This window comes from Danio rerio, chromosome 24, assembly GCF_049306965.1.
Source record: "Danio rerio strain Tuebingen ecotype United States chromosome 24, GRCz12tu, whole genome shotgun sequence".
Classification (NCBI taxonomy): Eukaryota; Metazoa; Chordata; class Actinopteri; order Cypriniformes; family Danionidae; genus Danio; species Danio rerio.
In genome coordinates this window covers 4066693-4093331 of record NC_133199.1, presented here as the reverse complement: position 1 = coordinate 4093331, position 26639 = coordinate 4066693, and the positions used below count along the sequence as shown (strand labels likewise).

The 26639-nt window shown below is 36.8% G+C and overlaps 2 protein-coding genes across 9 annotated transcripts in view; one reads left to right on the top strand and one right to left on the bottom strand.

The window, feature by feature from the left end:
* adarb2 (adenosine deaminase RNA specific B2 (inactive)) overlaps positions 1-26639 on the top strand; it is a 597874-nt gene that overhangs the window by 228811 nt on the left and 342424 nt on the right. For 5 of the 7 annotated variants that reach the window (XM_073941369.1, XM_073941375.1, XM_073941373.1 and 2 more), the window contains exon 4: positions 25539-25669. The exons of the other annotated variants lie outside the window; for them this stretch is intronic. The gene's annotated coding sequence lies outside the window, so the exon portion shown is untranslated. The remainder of the gene's footprint in view (positions 1-25538; positions 25670-26639) is intronic. 7 annotated transcript variants of the gene reach the window in all.
* Positions 1-26639, bottom strand: part of ifnu (class II cytokine, IFN-u) — a 121898-nt gene that overhangs the window by 57870 nt on the left and 37389 nt on the right. The window lies entirely within an intron of this gene.

The following is a 26639-nucleotide window of genomic DNA, read 5'->3' as shown; positions in this document are numbered from 1 at the left end:
GTGTTTGTGTTGCCGCTGTAAAAATCAGCTGTAATGCACGTACTAAAACTCCCCTTTTCGTGCAAACGCTTTCCTCTTTCGCCACTCAACACTCTCACTTAAACAGAGCTGGACTCACCTACTTTCCTGACTTTTTTCAAACAGGGGTGTAAAAACATCCTGTTGAGACAGGGGGAGTTTCATAGCCCTTTAAATACGAGATCAATGCATCAATTTGTTGGAGCAGTAGGCAGACATCGTTGTCGCCAGGGTGGCCAGAGCGAACTTAGATTTTCTCACCGTTTTCAGTGTGAACGCACATTGAGGATTTTTTTTTTAAACCACTTAACATTGTTGGATCGAGTCTTTTTGTTTGTGTGTGTGTGTGTTCAGATGGTCAACTTATAAAAATTAAGTTAAGGAAACTATTACAAAAAGCTAAATCAAGTGATTTTGGACAAAAGTATCTTAAGGGACGCTTGAGAGTTAATTTTATGTCATCTTTGCAATGATGACAGTACACAACATTTTGCTAGATATTTTTTAAAACACTAGTATTCAGCTTAAATTGACATTTACAGACCTAACTAGGTTATTATGTTAATTTAACAGGCCAGGGTAGGTAGACAATAAAAAACGTAGGGAATAGTAATAATATTGACCTAAAATTGTTTTTTAAATATTTAAAAACTTACATTTATTCGAGCCAAACTAAAATTAAAAAAGACCTACCCCAGAAGAAAAAAAATATAGGAATTTCTGTGAGAATCTGTCAAACATCAATTGGAAAAATTTTGAAGAAGAATACAAATTTCACAGGAGGGCGAATCATTTTGACGTCAATCATATATTGATGCGTGGAGTGTCTCAGAAGCACAAAGTCACGAGAGTTTTGCTCATTAAGGAATCCCTGGCTCTTCAGTGAGGAGTGGGTGAGAGCCGGACCATGAATCACCGGAGAACTCGAAAAGCAGGCAGTGATTCTTAGCCGCCAACCAAAATACCACAGCATATCCAAGGCATCTGTTTTCCCTCAGATGACATTTAGGTACAGCTATTAGTCAGCCATAGGGGTGTATGGGTCCACAGAGGCATTGATTTACTTATTTTTATTTATTTTCTGGTGTTGCTGAATTGTCGGAGCTGTTGAAAACACAAATTAAAACACATTTGACAACTGAAGAACATGGTGGGAAAGAGATTAAAGTCGGCATTACATCAAAACAGATCGAATTTAACATTGTGAAAATAAAATTTGCTGTTCATTTACTCGCCCTCAGGTCGTCCCACAGGTGACTGTGTTTCTTTAGTAGAATATTAAATCAGATGTTTTCTGAAACTGCAGTCATAGAAAATTATTACAATATAAGTCAACAACTACCAGCACTTTTAGAGTCAAAAACAAAAACACACACACACACACACACACACACACACAAAACATACAATACATATAGCGGGGGAAATAAGTATTGAACACGTCACCGTTTTTCTCAGAAAACATATTTCTCAAGGTGCTGTTAACTTGAGATTTTCACCAGACGTTAATAACATCCAAAGAAATCCAAACTAATTCGCAGATTATGTGTAATAAAATGAAATGACACAGGAAAAAAGTGTTGAACGCATGAAGAAATGGAGGTGGTAGGAAGACAGTGAAAGCCCAGACAGCAGCTGAAATCCCTCAGTAGTTCCTCTGCCCTTCGTCATTGTAAATTATTATCATCTGCTTCAGTCCAACATCTATATTAGCAGGAGGATGAAGATGAAACCAAAGTGGACATTTCAGCAAGACAATGATCCAAAACACAGCCAATATCAGATGCTTTCAGAGAAAAAAAAATCAAGCTGTATGGCCCAAATCACCTGACTGGAATCCAATAGAAAATACACACTAAAGATCAGTTTGGATAGACAAAACAAGGCTTTTGCACCCACAGAACTGCCACTCACTAGATATATTCTCTTTTTCGAGCCATACTCTGTAAACCCTTGAGATGGTTGTGCATGAAGTTCCCAGTAGATCAGCAGTTTCTGAAATACTTAGAACAGCCCTTCTGGCACCAACAACCATGCCATGTTTAAAGTCACTTAAATACCCTTTCTTCCCCATTCTGATGCTTCGGTTTGAATTGCAGTAGATCATCTTGACCATGTCTACACGCCTAAATGCATTAAGTTGCTGCCATGTGATTGGCTGAATAGACATTTGCTTTAACGAGCAGTTTGCAGATGTACCTAATAAAGTGGCCGTAGAGTGTAAATCCTTGTTTTGGAATGACAACAGAAAATTTGAAATGTTAGGTTAAATACCCCATCTCCCAGTGATCCAATTGGTTCCCAATGGACTAAATCATCCACTACCCTGCATTTTCTCATATCAGAAACCGTTTCAATTAGATGTACATTAGATATTGGGGGAAAAAGGACAGTTTTAGCATTTACTTCCATTTCATGCTGGTTATAACATGCAGCACGTTTGTTTCTGTCTTAATGTGTAAAAAGTTTTAAACGACCCAACTGCTGAATGCAACTTTTTAAAAAAAGACTGGCAACCGCCTGAGCCATCTGTTGACTATGCAGTTTACCAAAATGGTGGCTACAGCCTGAGTAGGCGGAGCAAACTAAAGTTAAATTCAATTTGGAGCGTTGCCAATAAACATGGAGATGGAAAGCAGCGACTGCGACATTAATCTTCCCAGATCTCTTCAATATCATCTGGGTTGATTTGAGGAGAATTTGTATTCTGCCTGCTTTGGTAACCTCTTGAAATTGTGCTGTTCTACCTCGCGGAGCATAGAGTGAATAGTATCATATTTCACGCTGTTTCAAACCATTAACCCGTCTGAGGCTTCCAATTTCAAACAGGCTGCTGTTGGAAAAGTACTTGAAGACCAAAAAAAAAAAAGAGAGAGGATGTTTTGGCCCTTCAAACAGCTGGCACCTCTGCTTTACAGAAATATTGAAGAGATGTGACAGTGTTGATGAGACGAGGTGAAATTCAGGAAACACTGGGTTATTGTGTTTGTGTTTCAGATCACAGAAGACAATGCTAGCATCTGTTATTTTTAATTGTAACTGTCACCGACTCGGTCCCAGTCATTCCCCTCGCTGACCAGCAGAGGTCACCATCTCCGGACTTCTAACCATTACGTCATCCTTCTCACTCAGATCCCAGCACACCTGTTCTTCATCTCACTAATGACCCACGTACCACATATAAGCAGCTCACACACACACTTCATTGCGAAGTCTTGTTTAGCCCCGGCCAGCATTTCTGAGCGTTCTATCCTGCCTGATCTCCCGTTTACCACTTCAGCCCGTTCCTCGACTCTGCTCTGTCTTCTGCCTGCCCTTGACCTAAAGCCTGATTACACGGACTCTGATTCTCGCTGCCTGCCCCTGACTAAAGCCTGTATTACGGACTCTGAACCACGCTGCCTGCCCTTGACTCAAGCCTGGTAATCACTCTGCCTCTGTTATCTGCTAATCATCGTTGAGTTGTATGTTGTATGTTCGCACAACCGTGCGAGGTGTTGATGTTTAAGTGTGACTTAATAAATACTGCAAAATGGATCCCTCCGTGTCAGTCTCCCCGTTACAGTAACATTGATTAAAAATAAAAATAAAAACATTTCTAGAACATTAATATATTGTGGATGGGGTGTACTAATAATGTTTTAATTAAAGTTCTGAAAACGTTAGTAGAAAAAAGTCAAAATGACCACGACCGCCATGTGTGATGCCACCACAGGACAAAGGAATTACGATAATGTGTTTAGGTGTAGTAGCAGTTTGCGACAATGCCACCAGGGGACACCAAGGGATGGAACCCAAACAGACAGAAATAAAGCTCTAAATACACTGCTGTATGTATTGTAGCTGTGCACTGCTACTTGTAAATGAAGGTGAAATAAGGAAACAAAGCATTATAAATCATTCATTAGTCATTAATTGTTAGCAAGCTTTATAATCATTGCAGACTTGTTAAATACAATAAGGATTATTTAAATCAGGGGTCTCAAACTCGCGGAAAGGGCAGCGGATGCCCTTTCAGCCTAAACCCAGTACTGGAAAACACAAATACACTATTTCTTTCACACACACACACTCATACACTACGGCCAATTTAGTTTACCCAATTCACCTGTAGCGCATGTGTTTGGACTGTGGCGGAGCCCGGAGCACCCGGAGGAAACCCCCAACAACACGGCCAGAACATGCAAACTCCACACAGAAATGCCAACTGACCCAGCTGAGACTCGAACCAGCAACCTTTTTGATGTGAGGCGACAGTGCTAACCACTGAGCCTCCGCTCACTTGGGAAATATTTGAAACACAATCCAGGATGGCTAATAATTTAGTCTGTATAATGTGCAGAAATTATTCCTTAAATCTACCAACCCACTGAGAACTTTTACTTGGCAGATAATAAAGCTAAATAAAGTACCTAATAAAATAATAATAGATAATAAAAAAATGTATAAATAAATAAAAATCTATGGGACCAAGCCATATCTAGAAATAAAAATATCATAGAGATCTAGGGGTTTTTTAACAACAGCCTAACATTTTTGCATCTCCACAGCGAGTTTTATATTAGCAAAAACACTCCCATTTTCTCCAGAATTTGTAAAAATCCAGTTTTAAAGTATCATCTGTCACGTTCGAACATGGTCCAAGGTCACTGAGTAGGGAAGGCTATATTTCAGCTATCAGCTAATTAGAAGTCCAATGATCATCAGAGAGTAATGGAGTATAGAAAATGCCTACGTCAGAACACATTAGAGCCAGCAAGGACAGTTTTCAAACCATTGAGCCATCAGAGAGGACGAAAAAGATACATTTTAATGAGTAACCAATTAGCGGGTCCAAAGGAACAATTGACTTTTTTTTTGGAACAAATTAAACGAGGGGAAAGGTCACTGTTGGGGCAAGGTTGCTGTTGTTTCAAGTATTACAATAATGGCAAATTTTCTTATACTGTAATTGAGTAAATGTTCATTGGGTAGTTAGATGTGCATATTGTTTGTCGTAATGTTTTCTTTGAATACTGTTTTTATAAACACATACACTCGCCGACAACTTTATTAGGTACACCCTACTAGTACCGGGTTGGACCTCCTTTTTCCTTTAGAACTGCCTAAATCCTTTGTGGATTCAACAAGGTACTAGAAATATTCCTCAGAGATTTTGGTCCATATTGACATGATAGCAAGTGATTATCCCATTCCACCGCATCTCAATGGTGCTCTATTGGAATGAGATCTAGTGACTGTGGAGGCCATTTGAGTACAGTGAACTCATTGTCATGTTCAAGAAGCCAGTCTGAGATGATTCAGATTTTTTGACATGGTGCATTATCCTGCTGGAAGTAGCCATCAGTGGATGGGTACACTGTGGTCATAAAGGGATGGACATGGTCAACAACAATACTCAGGTAGGCTGTGGCGTTGACATGATGCTCAATTGGTACTAATGAGCCCAAAGTGTGCCAAGAAAATATCCCCCACACCATTACACCACCACCACAGTTGAAACATTGATACAAGGTAGGATAGATCCTTGCTTTTTTATGTTGCTGACGCCAAATTCTGACCCTACAATCCGAATGTTGCAGCAGAAATGGAGACTCATCAGACCAGGCAACGTTTTTACAATCTTCTATTGTTCAATTTTGGTGAGCCTGTGCGAATTCTAGCCTGTGGCACCCGGTGTGGTCTTCAGCGGCTGTAGCCCGTTTGCCTCAAGAAATACTCAGACCAGCCCGTCTGGCAGCAACAATCATGCCACATTCAAAGTCTCTTAAATCCCCTTTCTTTCCCATTCTGATGCTTGGTTTAAACTGCAGCAGATCGTCTTGACCATGTTTATATGCCTAAATGCTTTGGGTTTCTGCCATGTGATTGGCTGATTAGAAATTTGCGTTAACAAGCAATTGGACAGGTGTACCTATTAAAGTGGCCGGTGAGTGCATATTATAAACTATTTTGGTTTACCATTTTTTGGCGTGACCATTTTGCAAATGCTTTTTCTTGTTGCTCAGGCATGTCAAATTGCTTCTCTTTACGGGAAATAGTTTTTACGGTGCCGTAATTATGTTGTTATTTCACACTCACGCAAACGGCACATCAGTTCCTTCGTTTTTTTATTATCTAATTTATGCATCTTGCAAACACACAAGTCCATTTTTTTTTCTCCGCAAATAGCTTTCATTAACCTTCGGTACAGTAAACGTTTGATTGCAATATAGCGTTTCTCCATCAAAGGGATGTTTTACTTTTCACTTTTTCCAATCGCACACTTCAAATAAACCATTAAACGCTGTTTCACTTCAAAAGTGCAGTTTACATATGCTAATAGGGCACTTAATCAGAAAAGCCACACGGGAAAATGCATCCCACTGATTTGATTGGTATGAGATATTGAGTGGCATTTGAAGAACGCCGAGACGTAAGTGTGGTTTTTTTTCCAAAAAAATGTTGCTCATGTCTCGCGAAGGTACACAGGGGGCGAAATAGTGGTATGAGAAGTCAGATATGAGGGTCAGGCCTAGCTGTGGTGGCCGGGGCAGAATTAAAAGCTTGTTTTTCTCAGAAACAGATGTGGGTAATTTTTGCGCTGCCGGAGAAAAAGCCTTGATACAAAATTAGCAAAATCAAAAGGAAATGGGCGGATTTGGGGGGGAATGTCAGGAAGGTCACATTAGCAGCTTGTTTTCTGAGTGGTGATTAAACGAAATCGCTCTGACACGCGGACCTCTGCTTTTAATCATTCACATTTTAAACAGAGTTAAGATGCTGATTTGGGAGTGGGGTTGTCACCTCTTAGCTCGAAAACCCCTTATTTGAAGTGTTCATGTTCTGCCTTGTTTATCAGGAAAAACAGGAACGGAATTATTGCAAACTCCCTGTGCTTTTTATTCCCTCCCATCGTGCATCGCCTCCTCTTTGGTGCATTAAACTTTGAATATGTTAATAAGCAATTACTACTTTTCGAGCCACAACAACTTTTTAGGCCCCATTTACACCTGATATTAAGATGTGTTCTTTTGTGTTTTCAAAATTTGCTGAGGAAAAAAAAAAAAAAAAATATATATATATATATATATATATATATATATATATATATATATATATATATATATATATATATATATATATATATATGAGCAATATCACACAAGTAGCAGTGCGATATGGCTGTATATATATCAGCACTGGTGGGAGGCCGGTCTCATACTGTAGCGTCCCACCAGTGCTGATATAAAGCCATATCGCACTGCTACGAGTGTGATATTGCGTTTATACAACAGTTCAACAGTACAATCCTGTATATCAATGAGAAAATCAAACATGGAGAGTCTAAAACCCTTTTTTTATTAGGAACTACTTTCTTCCGCCATTCATTCACATCTGCAGCTGACGTCAAAACAGCAGAAGCAGTTACTAATTCACCAACGTCACTTTAGAGCTAGTGTTTGAATGACTCTCTGTCTAAAGTGATGACAAAACTGCAGATTTTGCTCACACTTTTACTTTTTTACTTTTATCACAAGATTATAAGGCTGAAAGTGACATGAAATGCCATACATCTACAGAGATATCTTCTTACAGTGTTAAAGTCTACAGTATTTCTCTGTTGCAATCGGGATTTCACAATAATTAACCCCAAATTTACAGCGAATCCTCTAACGTTACCAGACTGCTGTTGTGTTTGCGATGAGGAAAAACGCTAAACGCATGCGGACTTTGCTTATTTCAATCTGCCAACACAACACACATTTCTGATATGCGAGTAAATCGGTATAAATACAGCACTACAACAAACAAAAAGAGAGATCATCTAACCTGCCAACATGTCTCAGAAAACACGGGAGATCAGGCGGGAGAGGGTGTTCGGGCCAGGGTGAGGTTGAGAACAGGATGCAGTGGGTTTTGGGCGGCCACTTCGATCGGGTACTGTACCAAAGTTGGCAACCCAGGGGTGTTTAGTTTACAGACTATACCAAAGAAAGGGGTGAACTGTACCAAATTACGGGAGTTTTTTTAAGAAAGAAATAAAAACGGGATGTTTGTTTATCTGATGTCTGAAATACGGGATACTTCCATTAAAAAAGTGTTGGCATTTGTGCCTACCAGTTTAATATTGATTTGATCTGCTATAGTTAGAAATCAGACTGTTATATCTTCTAAGCGTAAGGGCTTATTATGCGGATCTGTCGCCATCTTGTGGAAAGAAAACATCAAATGTCGCCGACGAGCTGTCTCTCAGAAATTGTAAATATTTTAAAATAGGCACTATTCTTGCAAATAAACTGCATAGTTGCAATCTAAACAGCTACATTCTTGACTAAAAAAGCCTTAAAAGTACATTTAGTTGTGTAACAGCAGTAATATTTGTCAAACTGTAGTGTCTGCTTGTTGTTGGCTGTATGTGGGCGGAGTTATACACAAGGGGTCAAGAGGCTGTACGGATGCTAATATTACCTAAATATATCATATATATATGATTGTAAATATAATATATCAGACACCCTAGTTTTTCACATTTTTTTGTGATTTTTCACGATAAAAATTACAGATTTTTGTGGTGGTAATTCCAGAAATTTGCGGACAATTTAGCAATTTTTATATATAATTTCCAAATGTCTTCTTGTGTTTTTAAACATGTTTTCTCATGTATTTGTTGGCAACCTGGCGATCGTCAGCCTATCTTTGCTCGTAAAGGACTAGACCTTTCTTTGATGCTGCTTTTGTACCAAATCATAATTGTAATCACCTGTTGACATCACCTGTTACGCATCACACCTTTATTTAACCAGTTTACCTGATCACTAGCCCTAAACTGCTCATCTCCCATTTTTTTTGGGAATGTGTTGCAGGTCTGAATGACAGGGAATGATGTATATTTATACATGAAATGAACTTGACTAGGAAAACATGAACTGAATGTCGTGTTCATATTGTCTGCAATGAAAAACATGCCACTTTACAATTTGGAAATCACTACTTTCTTTTTTTATTTGCGTTTTAGATGCTGTCTCACCTTTTTTCTGATTTGGGGTTGTAATATGTCACTTATTGATCGGTCTCAAACTATACATCTGGCTTTCTAAATAATAGTTTAACGACAAAGCAAATACATAAATAGCTGTTAAAAGCCCTTCACAGAGAACTGGATTGTGACATGATTGGACGGCTATAGCTGGACGATTGAACAAACACACACACAAAAGGAGACTTGGTCTAATGACTTAGTTTTGATACACTTATCACGTACAATCACTTAATTACTTTGTAATATAAGGTCTTGATTAGGACAGCAGTGACTGAAATATAGAAGCCATTTTGCCTTATCATTAGCAGGATTTCCGACTAATTATAATTTGTAATTAATGCAAGGACAATCTGATTTGCTCTGATTATGTGAGTGATTACACATTTCGGATCTGCATACTGCCAGCGATGGCTTAAATGCTGAAAATGCCAGCACTAATAATAATAATGACTCCGTCTACACAAGTGGGTTAAAAAAAAAAAAAGATGGTGATGAGGGATGATTAGATGAAAATATAAATAATGATGTAATGTTATCGAGAAAACAAGTCAGAGATAGAATGGTAGTTTACTAACACAAGTGATACTGTTTAATATATTTAATATATAAGTATTTTAGGCATTTCATTTGCTTAGAAATATTAGCATGCATTCATTTATGCAGCTTTTTTGTTTGTTTGTTTTTTGTTGTTTGTTTGTTTGTTTGCAGCTTCATAAAAACATTATGAATTAACAATTTATGATATTAATTACTCTTTTATTGCAGCCAGTGTTCATTTTAGCAAAACATTTCTTTTCTGTTTCTTATAAATACATTTAAATTAATTTTAAAGATTTGTTTGTTTGTCTATTTGTTTGTTTATTTGTTTTAAATGTGATGAGGTTCAGATCAGCAAAATAGTTCTTATATTTGTGTGGTTGTAATCATTGATAATAGTGATAATGAACTAGTTTTCGAAAGTAGTTTTAGCATAAACATTTAATTTTGATATTTTTGATATATATATATATATATATATATATATATATATATATATATATATATATATATATATATATATATATATATATATAAATAACTGCTTTATTTATAATAAATCAATATTGTGGATTCACATTTTGTTTGTTTGTTTGTTTGTTTGTTTGTTTTAAATTGCCATGTCATGCAGTCCCATTAAAGCATAGATGTATTCATAATGATAATTCAAAAAATATAGCTGGGTAGGATTTGAAGCATTAACAGAAACCAAGATAATAAAAAAACGACATTGTTTTTTCTCCTCTTACAGTTGAAGTCAGAATTTTTGGCCCCACTCTGAATTTTTTTTCTTTTTTTTTTTTTAATATTTCCCAAATGATGTTTAACAGAGCAAGGAAACTGTCACAGTATGTCTGATAATATTTATTCTTCTGGAGAAAGTCTTATTTGTTTTATTTCGGCTAGAATAAAAGCAGTTTATATACATACATACATACATGCATACATATATATATAAATATATATATATATATATATATATATATATATATATATATATATATATATATATATATATATATATATATGAGCAATTCCATGCAAATTTCAAAGGTTTTCACTAAAATACAGAAACTTTTTCTGGGTTTTTTGTGTAAGCAAGTATTTTACAGTACTTAAGAAATGCTCAAAAATGCATCTGTCAATGTTTTCAAACTATTCTATTTGATTTACCAAAGTCACACAAGTGGTGATTTCACATCTGTCACATCCATAATAGAGAGACATCACATCCATAATGACACTTTTTCCTCATAAATGTGAAAATATTAAATACAATAAAACCAATCAGTTTTGTTTTATAGAGAGCCAACTCTCATCCTTTTGGGTTGGGCAGTTTAATTCACAGAATTTCTATAAAGTATGTTGTATACTGTAAACTCGCAGACTTTTTTTTTGTCACATCCATAACGCATGTTTATTTTCCTCATTTAAAGTACAAAACATGTTTACAAATTGATATTTTTTTGATCCCTTAACTCTGTTGTCAGTTGTTCTGGAAAATATAAACTAAAGTTTCAATATAATGTTAACATATACTTTCTACGTGAATTTATGTTTTGAGTTTATACTGCAAATGTCACATCCATAACGCTATATATATATATATATATATGTGTGTGTATGTATGTATGTATGTATGTATATATATATATATATATATATATATATATATATATATATATATATATGTATGTATATATATATATATATATATATATATATATATATATATATATATATATATATATATATATATAAAAATGACTGAAGGAAGGAGTAAATAAATAAAATTTAATTTAAGGTGAAGCAATAAAACAAACAACCCTGTGGCTTTATATGAAGTTGATACTGTGAATTACTGTGTAAATTTGATTCTTTTTTTGATGAATGTTTATTGAATAGTTTCACAGAAGTTTTTTTTTTTCTTTGAAACAAATGAACGATTGGTCTGACCCTCTAAAACTGGCCCAGAGTCTAATGTGGCCCCTTGGAAAAATTAATTGGCCACCCCTGGTTTAGAGGAAACTAATAAAGATTTATGAAGAGATTTGTTTTTAATAGAATTAAAGATATATAAATAATATCTCAAATACATTAATGACAATATAACAATGCTAACACATTTAAGCCCCATTTTTTGGGTCTCAGCCGAGTTTCTGCATGTCTCTGCAGCATTTTCAGCCTCACTTGTGATTTGCGAATGTTCTGACAAGTCATGTCCACTTTGCCCAATGTGCCAATAATGTGTTCAGACACACGTCACCATCAGACGACCTCTCCACGTTTGACGCTTACAATAACATGCTCTTCCTGACAATCCAGCATCCCTTTATTCCCTAGAAACAAATGTGAAACACGTGGATCTGATTTGGACACTGTAGAACCCTCTGTTTTTTTTTTTTGTTTTTTTCGGTGAAGCTGGACTGTTTGGTCCTTGTCTCTCATTAATAATTGCATATGTCATTGTACAGTTTCCGTTCATAGCGCTTGAGATGTTGATTAGAGATTCCCGCGTGCCCTCTCCTCTGATTTAATGTTACTCCAGTTGAAGAATGAAGATAATTTTCTCTAATGCCACATGTTAAGATAATTGTACTGTAATTGCCTTATCAAGGTGTCATAGAGGAGAGAGATGCAAAAAATAGACACTGCCAGGGGTTTCAGCCCGGATCAGCCGGCGCTGCGGTAGTTCACCCACTGTCATCATTAACACGTTGAGTTGCACTATTACTAAATGCAAGGAAAAATGCCTGAGCTTTTGTTTTACTCGTCTGAAAAAGCTAAAAAACTAAGGAGCAAAACTAAGAAAAGGATTTATCATGGACCTACAGTATACTGCAAGATCTGAAGTACAGTAGATTTCAAGAAATCTGAAGGACTCTCAAGCAGATTTATGCAATACAAGTTCATTCTTGGGTTTCACTTACAGAAAAAAATATTTTAAATGAATCATTAAAAAAACAGCACTTACAGTACACATGTTTTAATAAAAGACATTAAATATGTACAATATGTCCAGATATATCAGCTACAATTATATACACTACATAATATTTGCTGATGCTGTACATGTTAAATATACAGTGCTCAGCATATATAAATACGCCCCTCACAAATCTCTCATTTAAATTCATATTTTCTATAGGAAGCTATACAATATTATATTTGTGCATGTACATTAGATAAGTCAGTACTGAAGCCAAATCTGGAGCTAATCTAACAAAATAATTTACATTAACAGTCCAAAAATCTGTTTCAAATTTACATTTACACATTTACACACACACACACACATATATATGTGTATGTGTATATATATATATATATATATATATATATATATATATATATATATATATATATATATAWTTTTTTTTTTTTTTTTTTTTTTTTTTTTTTAAGAGCAAAAATCCAGATACTATATAAAATGTTGTTGGTCTTTTGTTGGTTGTAATTTTGTTTTCAATATTTTGCTTGAATTTAAAATTATATTTTAATATATACATCTGTTTACTAATTCTGTTTTGTTTAAATACCATAAAAGACATTACCTATATTCACTGAGAAATGAACAAAAATATTCATTTTCAAAATGGGGTGTACTCATTTATGCTGAGCACTGGAACCAGGGCGTAATTTGTGTCGGAACACGCCGGATCCGGCACCTCTGACATCTGATCCGGCACCTCGTTTTACCCCTCCCCCTCCTTAACTGCCCTTCTCCCCAATCCACTGTTCACTTTCACTTTCTTCCTCGACTCCCCAACCCTCTCCACTTTCGTCCGTGACACCTCTCCGCCATTCACCCCCCCACCTCTCCACTTTCGTGTGTGACACCTCGCAATCCTCAGATAATATGCCGAATCCGTTACCCTGATCTGTTCCGGGACCTCACAATTCACAATTTAAGCACTGAATGTAACTATTAAGTTAAAGGCCAATTTGCAACTATTAACCTGAGAATAAATTAAATAAAATATAAAAAAATACAAAAAAATAATATATATATATACAGCTAGGAAAGTACTATGTTTTTAATCACTGAATTGAACTTCAAACTATAAATAAAACTTTAGCAATCACAAAAACATTTAATAGAGTCATCTTTTTTTTTCTTTTTTATAAGTAATGCAATGTGTACTTCTATAGCGCATTTATTAAAAGTGATTCACAATCATGACCAGTGTCACAATCCACCAGTGTGCTGCATCTACTTGGATGATGCGACGGCAGCCACAGGACGACGGCGCCAGTGCGCTCACCACACACCAACAATCCGTGGAGTGGAGAGACAGTGATAGAGTCAGTTTGGTGGATGGGAAGGCCTTAATGGATAAGGGCAGATTTGGCCAAGACAATAAGGTTACACCTCTAACTCTTTACGAGAAGTGGCATGGGATTTTTAATGACCTCAGCGAGTCAGGACCTTGGTTTAATGTCTCATCCGAAAGACGGCACTCACTGACAGTAAAGTGTCCCTTTCACTAAACTGATGCATTAGAACACACACAGATCACAGATTGAGCACCCCCTGCTGGCCTCACTAACACCACTTAAAACAGCATCCTAGTTTTCCCAAGTGGTCTCCCATTCAGCGCTGCTTAGCTTAAGTCATGTACTAGCTGCAGAGGGATATGGCTGTGACATTTAAAGCATAAACATTTAAAGCACTCAAATTTAATCAGATTTTTAGAGTTAAATACGATAAAACTTTTGCATGTCAAGTAAATCAACTTCCTTTAATAATGTTTAGATATTTGTACTAGAAGACACAACAAAATATAATGTATGACATAATAATAACAGTTAAATATGTCTCTGTATGTGTGTTTGTATGTTTGTCAGATATGATAGAACTCTTACCGTATACTGGCAGTGACATTAGTGTATTTTACCAATCATGTGCTGTCTTATAATGTTTCTTGGATTGTGATTTTCAGCTAAAGCTGGGGACATTTATAATACATTATTGATTCCATTATTTTGTGCCTGAAACATATTCCCAGCCTCCTGTTGTCTCCTAGTGGTTGTAAACCCTGAGAACAAAAATAATTACTGGGATATTTTATAATGGAGAAATAATTTGATATGCTCCGTGTAAATTTGGAAAATATTGTGCAGTTTGGTTTCCTACAGAGGTTGGGGATTACTGTGTGTCTTTAAGTAACCGTGTACAGATCGATGTGTACATTTGATAGGCTAAAAGGGCACATCTTATCTCTCTTTTCTTAAAATAAAGCTATGATAGCCCTGAAATGTGTCTGAAACAATTCAGCTCAAAAAGTCCCAACAGATAATTTATCATAGCTAGTCAAATTTATCCATGCTTGGGTGTAAGCAAAAAATACACAGTTTTGTGTGTGTGGCCCTTTAAATGCTAATGAGCTGCTGCTTTCCATATAAGGGCGTGGCGTTCTGACTACAATACTTCAAGCACTCAAGCACTATATCTGTCTGCACCTGCCTGCCTGACTGATATTGCTGGTTTACACTTTTCATTTTCTAACAGATTAGTAGTTATTTTATTGAAGATCTGAGGTAAACTATCTGCTTCAGCTTTCAGCAAGGCATTAAATGTGAAGTAAATTGGTATTTGAACTCACATTGGTAACATTTACCTCTGAAGAAAGCACATAATCAGCAGTTGAGTTGATTGTTGTCATATTATTGTCTGTTGTTGTTTAGCCGCGACGTCTAATATGGACGTTTCTAATATGGAAGTTTTACATTGAGGTAAAGTTTTATTTTCGCACATAGACATTCTCCTTGTAATATAATTTCTGATAAGTGTTATTTGCCAATTTTAAATAGGGAAATCATGTTATCATATAATCGTATTGCCGCGAACGAGACATGAGATTGGTTTCACGAAAATGAGACAAGATTAACCTATTTTTAAGAAGTCTTATATTCAACTGAAAAATATAAATAAATCACAAGTTGCAAAAATATTTAGGTGCTTTTTAAAGTTTTTAAAAATATTTTTTATTAGTTTATTTATAAACTAATTTCGAGAGGATCACGTGCTAATGATTGTTTGCAGCTGGTCCCGCATTATTCAATTTCGATTCACCAATCAGACGATTACTAAGTCACTATAAATACCCTAAGTTCCATATAACAGCCATCTTCGTTTTGAAGAACCCCCCCTTCCACCCCTACTCCTCCTCCTTTCCTAGATGGGTGGCATGGTGTCCCAGTGGTTAGCACTGTTGCCTTACAGCAAGAATGTCGCTGGTTCTAGTCCTCACCAAGCCAGTCAACGTTTCTGTGCGGAGTTTACACGTTCTCCTCATGCTCACATGGGTTTCCCCCGGGTTCCCCAGTTTCCTCCCACTGTCCAAAAACATGCAACGTACGTTAATTGACTAATCCAAATTGGCATCATAGACATGCTCCTATTAAGTAGTAATCTCTTAAGAGCAATCACTATCTGTTCATGCTACTACAGCAGGGGAGTTCTCCAGATCTACCTGAGCTTAAACTCTCCTCCAAACACGAGGGAGCCCCGGGCTCGAGGATCTTATGAGCTCAGGGCTCTCTCCCAGGACAGCATGGCAAACAAGCTTTATAATCAATCATCAGCTACGTGTGAGCTCTTGAAAAATCAACTTGTAATGAATGTTATTTTACGTCTATTTTAATAAGTTCTGTGCAGTAAATTACATGCAAACACTGCTAAATATTGTGCTAATATGTCAATGGGAAATATATATGATTTTAATGGAGAAAGTTTTAGTTATTTTGTACATTGGTCATTTCCATCTTTCCAGTCATGTCCATATAATACCATAATTAATGATTGCAGATTATGAAACTAAACAGTTTCGATCATAAAAAGGCGCATTGTTCTTTGACATGGCAGCACTGGCGGTAAACAGGCCGGGGGTGTGAAGCACTGTTGCGGTAATGACACCGCATTCCCACAGTGCTCTGATTAATAAGTGATCTCACACAAAGAGGCCTGATTGCTGCACTAGTTCTCACTGAGAAGGACAAAAGAGGTAAAAAAAAAAAGTGCAAGGTTAACTTGAGATGCAATGTTTATGGGTATGGCCAGATTAAATGCTCCGGAAATTCTCAATTACAGACATATACCATAATCCAAGTTTGGTTTGTTATTATTAGCAAGACATCTGTACTGCAGTGTGTGTTTAGAATAGTCTTTTCTTATCATATTATTCCATCAGGTGTAATATATATTAACATCAGAATTTTTAGCCCCCCTGAATTATCAGCCCCGCTGTTTATTTTCTTACCAAATTTCTGTTTGACGAAGAGCAGATTTTTCCAACACATTTCTAAACATAATAGTTTTAATAACTCATTTCTATTATGAGTCTACATTATCTTCGCCATGATGACAGTAAATAATATTTGACTTGATATTTTTAGGACACTTCTATACAGCTTAAAGTGACATTTAAAGGCTTAACTAGGTTCATTAGGTTAACTAGAGAGGTTAGGGTAATTAAGGAAGTCATTGTATAATGATGGTTTGTTCTGTACACTATTGTTGGAATATTCATTTAATTCTATGCGTGTTTGAGAAAAAAGGTCAGGAGGGGTTTTTCTTCAATGTCAAAAATCGTAACAATTTATTGGATACAAATGAACAATTCGATTCACAGAATTCTGTTATCCTCAATGCAATGCAGAAGTTACAATAAGGAGGTGCGCAACCCCTTTCTTTTCCCGACTTCAACTTATATAGGCAGCTGATATTAACAGGTGGAGTTTAATGAAATTTGTCAGCCATTGTTCAGTCCTCCATTGGCCGCACCCCAGACATACTTCCTCATTTTCTACGAATTCTCTGCACAACAAAAAAGCATACACCTTTCTGTGCTCTGGGTTCAGTTTTAACACCTCTCTTCAGACAGGAAGTTTCTGCAGAGCTGAATTTAATTTTGGACCCGCATCTATCTACCTCTGCAAAAATGCTAATGAGTATGCACAGCACTCACACACAACAGTAGAAGTTCAGTTAATGTATGACCCTTACATGACCAATACAAATAGTTGTTTGATTAAAAAAATTAGACAAAAATAATAATAAAAAAATGATTCCTACTTTTCAACACTATCAAAAAATAGCTTATTCTAGATAAAATAGCTTTAATCTAACCGTAGTAAAACAAATAAGACTTTCTCCAGAAGGAAAACATATTATCAGACATACTGTGAAAATGTCCTTGCTCTGTTAAACAGCAAATGGGAAATAATTAAAAAAGAAACAAAATTTAAAATGGGGCGAATAATTCTGACTTCAACTGTGTGTGTGTGTGTGTGTGTGTGTGTGTGTGTGTGTGTGTGTGTGTGTGTGTTCGTGTGTTTGTGCGTGCCTGCATGCAGTGGTTCCTCTAGGATTTTTTCCAGCTGTGGCAGCAGGTCTCTACCAACTACCTATGCCGTTATTTCAATGACAAATGAATAAATGTCGTGAGCACAGTGTAATAAGTCAAGATCGCATTTATGTAATACGAGCATGCAAATCTCTTTGCTTGTGCGCCGATTTCCGATTGTTCATGCACAAGTGCAGATTTTTTTATGCGCTCTCAAATAAACTGTGCTGAAGTGCGATTTAGTACATTTATGTAGTGAGTATGTCTCCAACATTTATTAGATTTGCTAGGAATATTTATCAATGTCTCCAATAGACCTACAGGGCGGTATTAATGCATCCTGAAGTAAAGTGAAACGGCTATAAACTCCAGCAAGATAAAGTCATTATATGCAGAACCACAGACCTTTATTTATGGAATTATGGAAACAGTGTTCATCTTAACTGAAAGCTACGTCGTGTTTGCCGGCCTCACGCACCTGTCAGTCAGTCAGCCAGTCAGCATGTCACCTTAAAGGGTTAAACAAATAACGCACAGCACTTCTACAATTACAGAAAAAGTTGCGCTGTTATAATTCACTTACTTTTTAATGCGTTTCAATGTCATTATAATCCACTATTAAAAAAAAACAACAGCAATGACTGAATGTTTTGAATAAGAAGCTGTAATGTAGCCGTGGCGGGATGAATTTTGGTGTGACGCCTCGCCATGGAAGAGTATCAGAGATGTAGCTGAAACCATGATGTGAGTTTAAAGTTACATTGGTCAGAAATTAAAAGGAGGTTTAAAACCTCACGTCTAATGCAGCCTGATTTAAATTATTTAGTTATTTATTCTAGTCAAATATAATAACCATCTTTCATATTTACCATGATTTACCGAAGACACACTAAGTAAAGTTTTACAAACTGATTTTGAGAGGTGCACGTGATACAATAGATCATGGCTGGTTATATATACAGTTGAAGTCAGAATTATTAGCCCCCCTGAATTATTAGCGCCCCTGTTTATTTTTTCCCCAATTTCTGTTTAATAGAGGGAAGATTGTTTAAGCACATTTCTAAGCATTATAGTTTTAAAAACTTATTTCTAATACCTGATTTATTTTATCTTTGCTATGATGACTGTAGATAATATTTTACTTGATATTTTTCAAGACACTTCTATACAGCTTAAAGTGACATTTAAAGGCTTAATTAGGTTAATAAGGTGAACTAGGCTGGTTGGGGTAATTAGTCAAGTTATTGTATAATGATGGTTTGTTCTGTAGATTATCGAAAAAAAATTAGCTTAAAGGGGCTAATAATTTTGTCCCGAAAATAGTTTTTAAAAAATTAATAACTGCTTTTATTCTAGCCAAAATAAAACAAAAAGCCTTTCTCCAGAAGAAAAAAATATTATCAGACATACTGTGAAAATTTTATTGCTCTGTTAAACATCATTTGGGAAATACTTAAAAAAGAAAATAAAAATCAAAAGTGGGCTAATAATTCTGACTTCAACTGTATATATATATATATATATATATATATATATATATATATATATATATATATATATCTCATCCCAAGCCTACAACAGACTGATTTCATGCTGCTTATCTTCGTTTGGGAAGAATTAGTGCAATGCTGATATTAAAACTAAGATTCAAAGAAAGTTCTTAAAGTTCTTAGTTATGGTGAAATCTTACCTCATCCTTCTTGACTGTCTTGATGTATTTAATCATTAACCTTAAAAATGAACAATACTAAATCACTGCTTTCTGTAGTAAACACTACCAATAATATACTAACTTCAAAACATTTCACAATATTGTCATTTGTATTCATACTATAGTTCATTAACGCATTAAGAGTGAAATGCAATTGTATTTAGCACCAGTAAAATACAGCGGCACTTCAGGCCAAATTTGATGACTGCTGAAAACATATAAAGGACTGAATCTTGTAGATTTGTTCAACAGGATTTGTTTTAGATACAAAAAAATCTATTTAAAGAGCACTGACAATTGTTTCTGGTGGTACATCCAGTGCTCTCGGCGAGTTCCTGCACTGCTGTTTGTTTTCAGGACACGCTGTCAATTTCATCTGAGCTCTGAGACGAAGATCTAAAAGGACGCGTGCAGTGACCGATGTGACACCGCCGCTTCCGACGGCGGCAAAACAAAGACGCATTCGACTTGTCAGTTCGCACCTCTTTAAGGCGCACCTAAATCACCCTCCGTCATAAATAACCAGCTCTTAATGGAGTAATTTACACACGACCCCCATCGACAGAACTTTTATCCTTCGGCAAATGTCAGGCGTTTACCGAATCAATGGCGTGAGTTATGAAAAGGGACGGAAAAGCCTTGTCTCCCCTCTCTTCTCGATAACAAAAGCGGAAGCGCATTAAAACCCGGCCCTGATGGCTTGTTGTGAGCTGCAGCCAATGATCTCTCGGCACACAAGTTAAAATGAAAAGGCTGTTAGGGGCGAAAATTGTTTTCTCCGGTCATCAGTCACCTCCTGAAAGGCCTTTTACCGAGTGATTAATTAAAGGCTTGAGGAGAGGAAGAGAAAAGGGGTGGAGCGGTTTGATCAAATATCCGCCGACTTCTGCATGGTGGGTTCATCCACTCCTCAGCTTCCCTTTTGACTAAGTGTTATTGCTGCAGCTCATAATTTCGTCTTGGAAATGGGCGCGAGAGGATCTTCCTTATAGTAATTGAGTATTGATTGGAAAATAAACAGCAGCTCCACTCCCACCCAACTGACAGGCCATCCCTCGGATGCGATCGACAATAAATGGGCCCCGGGTTCATAGGAAAGATATGGATCACGCTGATACAGTCAAGCGCAGTGTTCTGCTGCAATCTTTCCCCCGATATGTATCGGATTTTAGATAAGCCATTTATGAAGCTTGTCATCTAAAACCTATCGTTAAGGCCCAGATGGAGTCTGCAGACGCTTTCTGTCGAAAACCCGGGGAATGGATTTATTCATCATATAATGTGAGGAGAGAGCAGTGTTAAATGAAATAAAATGTTTAATGCAGAGCAAACCTTGAGGCCCAAAACACACGTATATGTGAACTAGTGGTACTGTATGGAAAACAAATAATAGTGGGATGGCAATGATAGGGAACAAAAGAAATGTAATAACTAAAAATAAGCCAGCGCTTGAAAGTTTATCTCGAGCAACGATTTATAGTTAGGCATTTGAGTCAAACTTAATTAGCATTTGTTAACATTTGAAAACATTTGTTATTTTGGTATTTTTTTATTTTGGATAAATGGATGGATGGATGGATGGATGGATGGATGGATGGATGGATAAATGGATGGATGGATGGATGGATGGATAGATGGATGGATAAATGGGTGGATGGATGGATAAATGGATGGATGGATAAATGGATAGATAGATAGATGATAGATAGATAGATAGATAGATAGATAGATAGATAGATAGATAGATAGATAGATAGATAGATAGATAGATAGATAGATAGATAGATAGATAGATAGATAGATAGATAGATAGATAGATAGATAGATAGACGGATGGGCAGGCGGGCGGGTGGGCAAAGGGATGGGTGGTGGGTGGTCGGCTGGCTGGCTGGCTGGCTGGCTGGCTGGCTGGCTGGCTGGATGGAAGGATGGATGGATGGATGGATGGACGGAAGCTAAAAACTGTTGATATAACACAATTCTTGATTTTTGGGGGGGCAGGGGAGGTTATGTGCAGTCAACTTGAATAAAAAATGGATAAATGGGTGGATGGATGGATGGACAAATAAATAGATAGATAGATAGATAGATAGATAGATAGATAGATAGATAGATAGATAGATAGATAGATAGATAGATAGATAGATAGATAGATAGATAGATAGATAGATCTAGGTTATGTGCAGTCAACTTAAATAAAAAAAAAAAAAACTATTCAGTTAACTTAATTCTTTTATGTTGTCCCAATATAAATCGAATGTGTGGAACCCAGCTTTTTTTTCCAGTGTGTATGTGTGTGTGTGTGTGTGAACTAGAAGTACTGTATGAAAAAAATGGGAAAAACAAAATTGTTATGGGATGATATGGTGAAAAAATATAACTAAAAATCTATGATCTATTGATCTACAATTTATAGTTATATGCTTGAGTAAACCCTAATTAGCATTTTATTCTGTAAACTGCTTATTACATTTCTTATTTTGGATAAATGTAACATATATAGTATTGTCAAGTAGAATTTTTATTTTTATTTTGAACCAATTTCTTTATTTTAGATGAAGGAATGGATGGAATTTTTAAATGAATGGATGGATGGATGGATAGATAAATGCTGTAGATGGATGTGTGGATGCTGTGGATGGATGATGGATGGTGTAGATGGATGTATGGATTCTGTAGATGGATGTCATAAATAAATGTGATGGATGGATGACAGACGGATGGACTGATAGAAAGATAGACAAATGGATGGACAGACAGATAGATAGATAGACAGACAGACAGACAGACAGACAGACAGACAGATCTTTTTATATTAACAATTAATTATTCCTTTCTTTTTCACAAACATCAAGCAGATGCTGTCTACATATACCTATTTTTTTCATATCATATTCAGTCACTTAAATCACCGTTTATCTTATTCTAAAGCAGTTTTTACTTCAGCATATCATCGTTTACATGTTTAAGTGCATAGAGTTGCTGCCTTTTGATTGGCTGATTAGATATTTGCATAACCACCTGTTATACCTAATAAAGTGGCCAGTATATGTAGGTATATGTAGGTCTGAGCATAATCAAGTTTGCTATGTGTTTACGTCTTTGTACATATTATAAAGTGTTTCTGGTTTCAGTTTTCTCTCCGTTTGCTTCGCAGTGTTTCAGATACAGTTAAAAGCAGCTTTTTGTTCTCATGAGAATTGCATATTTATTTATTTTCGAGTCGAAGACATAAAGAGAGCGATACGTGTAGCTCTAATGAACTATGAATGTTGATGTGGGGAAAGAAAATCAACATTTTGGCTGCGAGTTCAGCTCTTACATTTGTAATCACCCGAGAGTTTCAGCCACTGAGCCACTGATTAAGACAATTGCACGCACACAGAGAAACACACACACACACTAAAAAGACCCTGGATAACTGAGGGAGGTTGATCGCCATGGAGCCGGAGCGTTAACGCTAATGCCGTTCTCACTGTTAACCTTTGAGTAATCACTGTTGAACTAGCATGAGCCGCACTCACATTACCGCATGCCCACGCTCGCCATTAGCGCCGGACAAATGTGCTATTCATTTTCATTAGTGCCAGCTTCACTTCTGATTCGCAGGCTGTTTTTTTTTTTTTTTCATTTTAGAGGAGTGGGTGGTTGAGGAACAGAGGAGAGAGATATTCCTGCTTTGTGACCTTTTGAGCACCAGGTCAGACAAAATGCTTCGCTTAAAAAAAAGAGACTGTCCCATTTTCTGTTTTCAGCTGTTTACACCAGTGATGGTCTCCTGTATTGCAGGGGTTCCCAAACTTTTCAGGCCGCAACCCCCAAAATCACAATGCCAGTGACTTGCAACCCCCAAATTCCTCGGAGTTGGTTATAAATATAGAAACGTCGCGCACACACACACAACAATAGGCCTATATAGACAAGAGCATATAACAATACAAAAAAATGCACCAATCTAGAATCAGAAATTGCCAGGTATGTTCGCACATACAGTTCAACAGAATTACAGAGACAGGACAATAAACAGATAATAAATATATAAAAAAGCAGTAAGTAGTGAATGCAAATATACAAATAGACAAGTGTATGTAGAGCTATATTACTATATACAGCGTTATATGTGCAGCTGGTATGTGCAAATTGGCATGTAAAGTGTACAGCAAGTAGTGATGTTCGTTACACAATTATTATCATCACGTGTTCGTGAGATAGATTGCCTGAGGGAAGAAACTGGCTGTTTCTCAATATGCGTTTTTCAGCGGTCTTGCGTCCTCGTGTTCTCGTGTAACGTCATCATCAGCTGCCTAAGTTCAGTTCCAATACTCAAGACCGCAAGTACGGAGGACGCGTGAAACTTTCCGGATGTGATCTTGATATCGAGGACGCAACGATGCAGACTTGAGCACCGAACTCGCTCTGGAAGTCCCAGAAGTCATTGCGACTGGAGGTGGGAAGCGCAGCATTTTATTTAGATTTATTATTAAAGTTCAGAGATATCACTTATTTACCTCAGGAGTTTCCCTAAATGAAACGGTGAAAGTAAACATTAACATGAACATCTTAATAAAGGGTGTTTGTTTGCTGAAATTCGTATTAAAATTTGTTTTATTTATATTGTGCAGATTATATTTATAATGCTTTTATGCAAAGTATATATTTTGAAGAGGGGAAAAACAATAAATCGTTGTATGAGTGCTGTCATGTTTAAATAATTTCCATTTAAAACGCGTGAAGGTCACGTGACCATCAGGAAGAACGCAGCATCTCATTTCTCAAAGGACGCGTTCTCGCAGTCTCCTGAGTTTGTTCTTCCGAGGACACCTGGCAAGACCGCTCTCCACAAGAACGCAAGTCCAATCTCTGCGTTCTTGGAATTGAGAAACAGCCACTGTTTCTGCGTCCGGCTGCTCTGGTGCACAGTGCTCAGTAGCGTCGACCAGAAGGTAACAGTAATATAATTAAATTATATTAAATTACTTATTCTTATTATTAAAAATAATTGCATCTTTATTTTGGTCAAACTTCAGTCTGTTATCAAATATGGTTCCTAAATGCTTCTATTCCTCTACTTGATCAATCTGTGTGTGTGTCATTAATGAAGGTGGGTGTGATTTTTGCCAAGTACAATGGAATCCTGAATTTACATCTATGTTGATCCTGGAACATCATTTTGGGTTGAAATTGCAATCCATACCTACTGTATTTCCTAGTCAGAGGGAAATAATAGTTGGATAACACTCATGTAGAAATGCATACACCTAACCGTAAGCCAATTCTGAACAAAAACTCTAAATGTATTCCTTCATTCTGATTGGCTGATTGGAATGTTGTTCCAGGATCGACAGAGATGTTAATCCAGGAACAGTTCCTACTTGGTGAAATCACACTAACCCATGAATGACCATAGTTCGGAGTGCAGATGTTTTATGACAGCAGTTGATAATCACATTCAGGTCTAATTTCATCCTATTACATGAAATAAAATCCAAACTGAGTCGTGTTGTACATTAGCGTATTCAGAAATGTACAAGCTGTTATATTTGCTCTCGCAAGTCATTTAAATGACTACTTTAACAGCTTAATGGACACATTTATTTAATATAAACACCTTTTAAAATAGTTTGATTTGTGATGCTGCAATCAGGCCATTTCACACCAGTCGCTGACTAATGTTTGTAACATGTCTGCTGATTTATTGTAATAAATGCATGCTCTGTGTTCAGTGTCATAAAGATAATGTCTTTTTTATGCCTTTGAACAGCACTTTCTGCTTTCTTCTCTGCACGTAGTGTGAGTTTTATCACCCGTGGCTGTTTGCAATGTCCTGCTCTGGACTGCTCTGGCCACAGGTTTGTTTATCCGCACATCAGCATTTACCTGAAGCTAAAACTCCATTTTGCAGGGAACGAGTGGACGTCTGGAGGTCTGGCGCTGGTTTTTGGCTCCTGTAGTTGAACGGTGACCCGCCTCCGGTTGTGTGTCTCATGATGTTCTTATGCAAGGCAGAACGGAGACGGGAAAGTCACAAAACATGTAAGAATCTGTCATTCCAGCTCTTATGAAACAGAAGTGTAGGAGCAAAAGTTTTCTGAAAGGCTGCCACGTAAAGCAACAAAGGCTCATTGGGGTGACATTTTTGGGAAACTGCAAATACTTAACAGAAACTTTCTGTGTAAAACGAACTCACTGTGGTGTGGTATAACTGTGCTTTCACATCGCATCAAAGTTTGCCCGGGCCGCCCTGGCGACAACGCTGTCTGCTTTCACAGCTCCAGCAGTGAGAGCGTCAAAATTCGCTACATTGTTGTTGTTATAGATGTAGCTGCAGTAGTAGTCGTTGTAGTAGTAGTGATGGTTGAAGTTGTTGTTGTTGTTGTCATTCACACCGCGTGTTTGCTCTGGCCACCCTGGTGACAGCGATGTCTGCCCTCACATCTCCAGCGACGGGAGCATCAAAATTTGTTACATTGTTGTTGTAGTAGTAGTAGTCCTTGTAGTAGTAGAAGTAGTAGTATTGTAGTAGTAGTTATGGTTGTTGATGTACAGTAGTAGTAGTAGTATTTGTTGTTGTTGTCGTTCACACTGCGTCAAAGTTTGCTCTGGCTGCCCTGGCGACATCACTGCCTGGCTTCACAACTCCAGCAGCGAGAGCATCAAAATTCACTACATTAGTAGTAGTTGTTAAAGTAGTAGTAGTAGTTGTCGTTTACACCACGTTGCTACTGTCATTTGTTCTGTTTTTCTTTTGAACACAAATGAAGATAAAGGCGGAGAATAATGAAGATAATAAAGCAGCATGCAGCATTCTTTAAAAACATCTTCTGTTGAACACAAATGAAGATATTTTGAAGAATGCTGCTTTTTTTATTCTCCACCATTTTTCCTCCTTCTTTTTCTCCTTCTCATACTCTTATTTCTTCTCATCCTCCTCCTTGTTCTTGTTCTTCTTCATTTTCTCCTCCTTTACCTATTTTATAACCCACCTCCTTTTTTCCTCCTTCTT